This window comes from Ornithodoros turicata, chromosome 4 (genome assembly GCF_037126465.1).
Source record: "Ornithodoros turicata isolate Travis chromosome 4, ASM3712646v1, whole genome shotgun sequence".
Classification (NCBI taxonomy): Eukaryota; Metazoa; Arthropoda; class Arachnida; order Ixodida; family Argasidae; genus Ornithodoros; species Ornithodoros turicata.
The window spans coordinates 78,082,614-78,088,613 of NC_088204.1; the positions used below are offsets into that span (position 1 = coordinate 78,082,614).

At 41.6% G+C, this 6,000-nt stretch overlaps 1 non-coding gene across 1 annotated transcript; it reads right to left on the reverse strand.

Annotated features, from left to right (window-relative positions):
• Positions 1-3,340: 3,340 nt before the first annotated feature.
• Trnal-uaa (transfer RNA leucine (anticodon UAA)) lies at positions 3,341-3,424 on the reverse strand. The gene has a single exon. It is a non-coding gene; the product is annotated as a tRNA-Leu (tRNA).
• Between the last annotated feature and the right edge of the window lie 2,576 nt (positions 3,425-6,000).

Below are 6,000 nucleotides of genomic sequence, written 5' to 3' on the forward strand. Positions count from 1 at the left end.
AGGTGTCGAACGGAGTGTGATAATTAGATAATGAATTCACGCGTGCAAATAGGACAAAATCGTGAGGATCTCAAAGGGTTAATTAGATACTACTAGGGTCATAGTATGCATTTCATGACTTCTGCGGACATAGTTTTGTCTTTTATTCTTTTTTTCTGCCTGCGCTTTTATCCAACCAATCTCTTTCCTTACTTGACCCGAAAAAAAATGGGACGCGTGTCCTGTATCCATCTATAACCTCTAACCTAACCTAACCGGATGTGATATATGCCTGCCTGCGGGTGCATATCGGCTGAGGGTGCAAGATTTCATTTGGAATAAAGTGAAGAAGACTATCAATGGCGTTGTTATGTTCTTAGGCACCTTGAGGCTTGTGTTGTGCTCGTCTGTTTTTCTTGTCTCGTTTTTTTTTTCGGCCTCGGCACAGTTACTTTCCATCGTGTTTACTGAACCAGCCTTTTTATTAAGAAGGACACAAAAAAATGGGCTTGTTGGTACTAGTTCATTTATATCTCAATCAATCGATCGATCAATACATTTTCGATTTTTTTTTCGTTCTTATTCTTTATTCCGATTTTTTTATTCCGATAAGATACGTGCGTTCCTAGGGGTAGGGGAGACGTAGGAGTAGTTTACGCTTATGGCAACGATTGGACGGTCAGGGATGGTCTGCTTTAAAATAGAACGCGTCCAGCTAAATAAAGTCATATGTTGAAAGTCAAAGCTTGGTGTTTGTGTCGTCCCCGTTTTATTTTGTGTGCGTTTTTATCGCTTTTATTAGCTTTTATTATGGCAGCACATTGCGGATAGCTCACTCGTCTTGGACAGACTTCACAAGGAACATGGCAGTGAAAACACTCGGATAACAGAGAACTGCGAACCCGCGCGCCACTTCAAAGCGCGCGGTTACTCTAATGGCTCAACCACGTGGAAAGGTAGAAGAAGTAAGTTGATGGTGATGTTAATGTTGGCGAAAACACAAAAAAAAAAGAATAGGGAGAGGTAGAAATCGTCATACGACAAGTTCGGCTACTCCCGTAAACAGACCCCTCCCGCTCAAGAAACAAAAGATAATATATATAAATATATAAAAGATATATAAATAGATACTAGAAAAAAAACGAGAGGCAGACAACGAAGGTATAGGAAGTAAGAAAAAAAAGGGGGGTAAGTTATTTATTTACGGACGGAAGCTCCGCCTTGGTCGGAACTATTATCACCCCTTAGTCCTGACGAAGGCGGAGCTTCCGCCGCAACGTCGACGTGTTCCTTAACTGCTCACACGTAAATAAATAGCTTACCCCCCTTTTTTCTTACTTCCTATAATACCTTCGTTGTCTGCCTCTCATTTTTTCTGGTACCTATATATATATTTAGTATTTATATGTATTTTTTGTTATTTTTGTATTTTATATATATGTATATATATATATATTTCATGGCACGTTGACATTTCCATCTATTTTTCCCATGGTCATGGTGCCTGAGGGAAAAGATTCGGGCTAAGGACGGTCACAGGGTCGTTATGGAAGAACCGGCCAAGGACTTATCTTATTTGCCTCTTGTACTCTCACCACGTAGAAGCTGTCCAAAAGAAAGCGCTTCACATTTTGCACTATCTATATATTTCTGTCACACTCCCGGATCCCAGTCGTACAATTATGAAGATTTACTCCGACACGTTGGTGTCTGAGTTGGTGTCATTCCCCTTTCAACTCAGCGCGACATTATACCGATGCCACTTTCTTGTACTAGTGCATTCATTCTCAAATTGACTGCCCACAGTTGCTAGGATCTCTGCATTTTGCTATTCCACGTGTGTCCTTATAGGGAAGCATCCTACATTTTTTGACCCGAATGTACGTAAAGGTGACACTATATCTCGCGAGGCAAGACCCTCATAAACTCACTGTCGTGTGATATTTATTTAGTATTTACATAAGTACCCTACAGCGCCGGAGCATTAGTGTAGGGGTGTGTAGGCACAGAAAAAATGTGATATCGTGAAAAAATGTGATATCATGAAAAAATGTGAAAATGTGATATCCCGTATCCCTTCCGTTCTACGCAAAAAGGTTTTATATAAGTTTTCCATTTGTGAAGTTCACCCATTGTGCTTGTGCCAGTTTTTCTTTTCCTGACATCCTGCAGTTTTTCTGATCAGCATTGCACATAATTTCTACGATCTTTTACTCATACATTTAGTCCTATAGTTTCACATATCTGTGTTGTGCAGTATGTCATTCAAGACGTGCCTATGTAATTTTAGATAGAAGCAATCTATCCACTAACATTATTGTATATAAGTTCTGTGACCTACGTTTGTATTACGTAAGCTGTGAGTGTATATTCTCCATATTCTTGGGCGTGTGTCATCTTCAGCATTATGTAGAACTTTGTGAGCGTGCGTCAACGCCAAGGCCTTCGACGGTCTTTGGGGGCACGTAATAAAAAGCGTTATTATTATTATTATTACCAAGCCTTTGGCTGTTCTTGGGCACGTTAATAAAGATATTATTATTGTTACTATTATTATTATTATATTTTATCCCATATTGTTCTTCCGCCGCCTTTTTAATACGGAGTATACGTTTTAATGTTCTAAGTAACGTTTTAAACTTGACGTTCAAGGAAATATGTTCTAAGTGATGTTTTAAACTTCCTCGAGTCTGGTGTAATCTAGACATGGATAGACGCAGAAGACCAGCAGAGACCATAGGAGACCATACAAACAGACCACGAACAGACACGAACCAGCAAATGAAGGTTTGATTTGTTTTAGTCATTTATTTTACTTTATTTCCCTTTTTTCTCTTGACAAAACCTACAGGACGTTTATCTGTCTACTGATGTGGACCTACGTTCTCAGTTCTGAAGCGAAATGGGTAGACGAGCAGAAAATGGGTACCGCAAATACCGAAACTCAGGCTATGGCATCGTGGTAGGCATCTCCACCAGTGAGGCGGACGCAGGAGAGGTCACGTGCTTAGGAGAACCAATGGGAATGACCGAGGCGCATTCGGTCCATGATCAAAAGAGACACTTACCGACTGTGTGCGCAAAAATGGCGGCAGCAGACTGGTTGATCGTGAAGCGTGATGAATCAGGGATCAGGGACAGCATAGAATCGAAATGTAAATATCATAAAGCGACGAATGCAGCAATACGATACAAAACTGATTTTCATACTATATTGCTTACTTAATATTATTACCTAATAGCCGCTATTTAGCGATGATACCGGGCGGTGGGCACTTGGGTCTCGCCTTCAGGAAGTTCAGTGGCATCCACGTGGAAATGATAGAAGCCCGCAAGAAAAATGATGCAACCACATGCTTTCTGTCAGAAGTGGGGTTCGAACCCACGCCCTCTTGCGAGGACCAGAGCTTAAATCTGGCGCCTTAGACCACTCGGCCATCCTGACACGGCCGCAATCTTTCTTCGCTCGTTTATCTTGTAGGCTTTGTCGGGATCATTGTAAAGATAAGGCATCATCCGTACACACAATTATATTAGGGACTCTGAGTAGATTGAAAGCTGTTCACGATAACGGTACCGGAAACACGATAAACCAATCGCGCTGTTCCTTTGATTTGAAGCTATTCACGTCACATTGTTAGTCTTTGATTTTACACCAGTGTTTGTCGCGTTATTTTCGAATATTGCTTCCTGTCTAATAAAACTGGCTGATATATCATCCATGTCCTCGAGAACTCCTGGTATTTCATATCTCGGATTTTTCTTTCTACGTCTGGTTTCGTTAAGTAAATCCACGCGCTTGTAGGGCATCCGTGAGCAGACGGTCGTCTGCTGTTTAGAAACGCGGTCTAGCGGTTCTTTTTAATCGAAGTATGCCATCGGTCGCCTCCTGGCTATAGGGAGCATGTGCCAAGAAATAGATCGCGCTTAAGAAATGCGCAGTCGAGGGTAGATTTTAAACTGAAGAGCCGTCGTGAGGTATGTTTAAGATTAAAGGTCTCCGAACTAATTAGTTAATACATGTGGCTTCCATCCAGGGTCGAAGCGTTTCAACCGCTCACCGAGCAGACGACCCCGTCGGCCCTGTCGTCTGCTACGTTTAGCGCTCGCGCTCACGTGAATGGCAGCAGAAATCTATGACGTTTTTCACATCTTCTGTTGGAGTATTCCGGTGAATGTTGTCCATGTGATTACAACGGTGTCTCCCGTCTATGTGATTTTCGTGTTTCTGCTCTTACAAGACAGGACACTGACGCATTCCAGTCAATCGGGCTGCTATAGCTAGCATATATCTGTTCAGATCCTCATAATGATTCCGTGAAACAAGAGCATGTCCTGTTTTTGTCAGTTTTTTTTGTTTTGTTTTTGTTTTTTCGTGTACACCGCTGTTTGTACCGCAAAGCAAGCGCTTTTATGAGCAGTGTGCAGACGTGGACAGGTGGAGAGGGGGAAGAAGGAAGGAGAAGAAGACGGGGGTTAGCATGCGTCCTGGGACGACTTCAGAAGGAACTGTGTCGATATATCCGTGTATTCACACGAGCGACATCCTCACGGAATATTCTGGCGGAAGAAAAAGTGAAACCACTGCTCACGTAGACGAAGTTCCGTCCCGTGTTATGTTGAGCATTCACACGGTGCGGAATATCGGGAGTGGCGTACTGCGCATTTAGCAGACGACACTTAGCAGACGACACCTAGCAGACGACACCTCAGCGTGTTTTCCCGTCGTCTGCTACGGAATATCTTGCGGCTGTGTAACAGGATATTCCCCATGGTTAGCAGTGTTAGCATCGCCTTGGAAGGGCTACCACCAACGAACGTTATGCTGCTATCTCTTCAGTATCTTTTATCTTATTATCTTATTATGCTTCAGTATCTCTTCAGTATCTTTTTTTTTATTCGTTACAGAATTTTTATTTAAAAAAACTAGCAGAGCAAAATAGATGCCGTTTTAGTCGGTGGGTTATACGGCCAGGCGAACATCCTGTTGGACAGCGTATGCAACTACTGGACGACTAATTATAGCTACAATTCATTAATTAACTTATTAATTAGACGTTTTCTGGGAAATGCGAGATCGGAGCCATGATTATTCAAGTCCACAGTCCTTGGTAAACTCCTGGGAAGCGAACGTCCTTTGAGTTTCGGCTCATTTTCGTAGCGAAATTTTGTAATTTATATATCGAAGCACATTCGCTTGTCAGGGTGTTTGATAAGGACAATAGGTTTGAATAATGACTGGCTCCAATTCTGCTACCTCGCATTTCCCAGAAAACATCTAATTAATAAGTTAATTAATGAGTTTTAGCTAATTAGCCGTGCAGTATAGTTGCATACACTGCCCAACAGGACGTTCGCCTGGCCGTATAACCCACCATCTAAAACGGGGTGGGGGTGGGGGGAATTTATTGCCAGAAAAAAAAAAAGGAAAAGGAAAGATAAAATGGGAAACGGCCTTTATTTTGCTCTGATAGTTTTTATAAAAATTCTGTAACGGATAAAACAAACCCTGCATATAGCCACAGAACCTTCGTGGCACTTACACGGAATTAAAACACACACACAAAAACAAGATCAAATAAAGAAAGAACAAGAACAGGACAAACGGACTTTCACAGAAGAGACGAACAGGTCATTTAAAACTTTTCAACCTCATTGGTCAATTCCTTCTTCTTCTTTCGCTCTTTTTGTTATTATTACAAAAATATAAAATGATGATTCAACTTTCGCTAACTGCTTCTACATGTAAGCTGCCTACATTGTAAGCCTAAAAAGAAATAAAAAAAAAAACAGTTCCAGAAAGTCGGAAGCGCTCGTTCGTTGAATCTATACCTTTCGTTCCGAACATGATGGGGGCGGAAGAAAATGGAACAAGGACAATGGTTCGTTTTAAAAGAACGTTTTTTTTTACACATCAGACCGCAGCGATCGCATTCGTTCTCGAATTTATACGCTCTGTCATTCGAGAACACTGGAAAGGTTATGAGTGAAAAAAAAGCCCGGCAATCCGTTTCCTTCTTA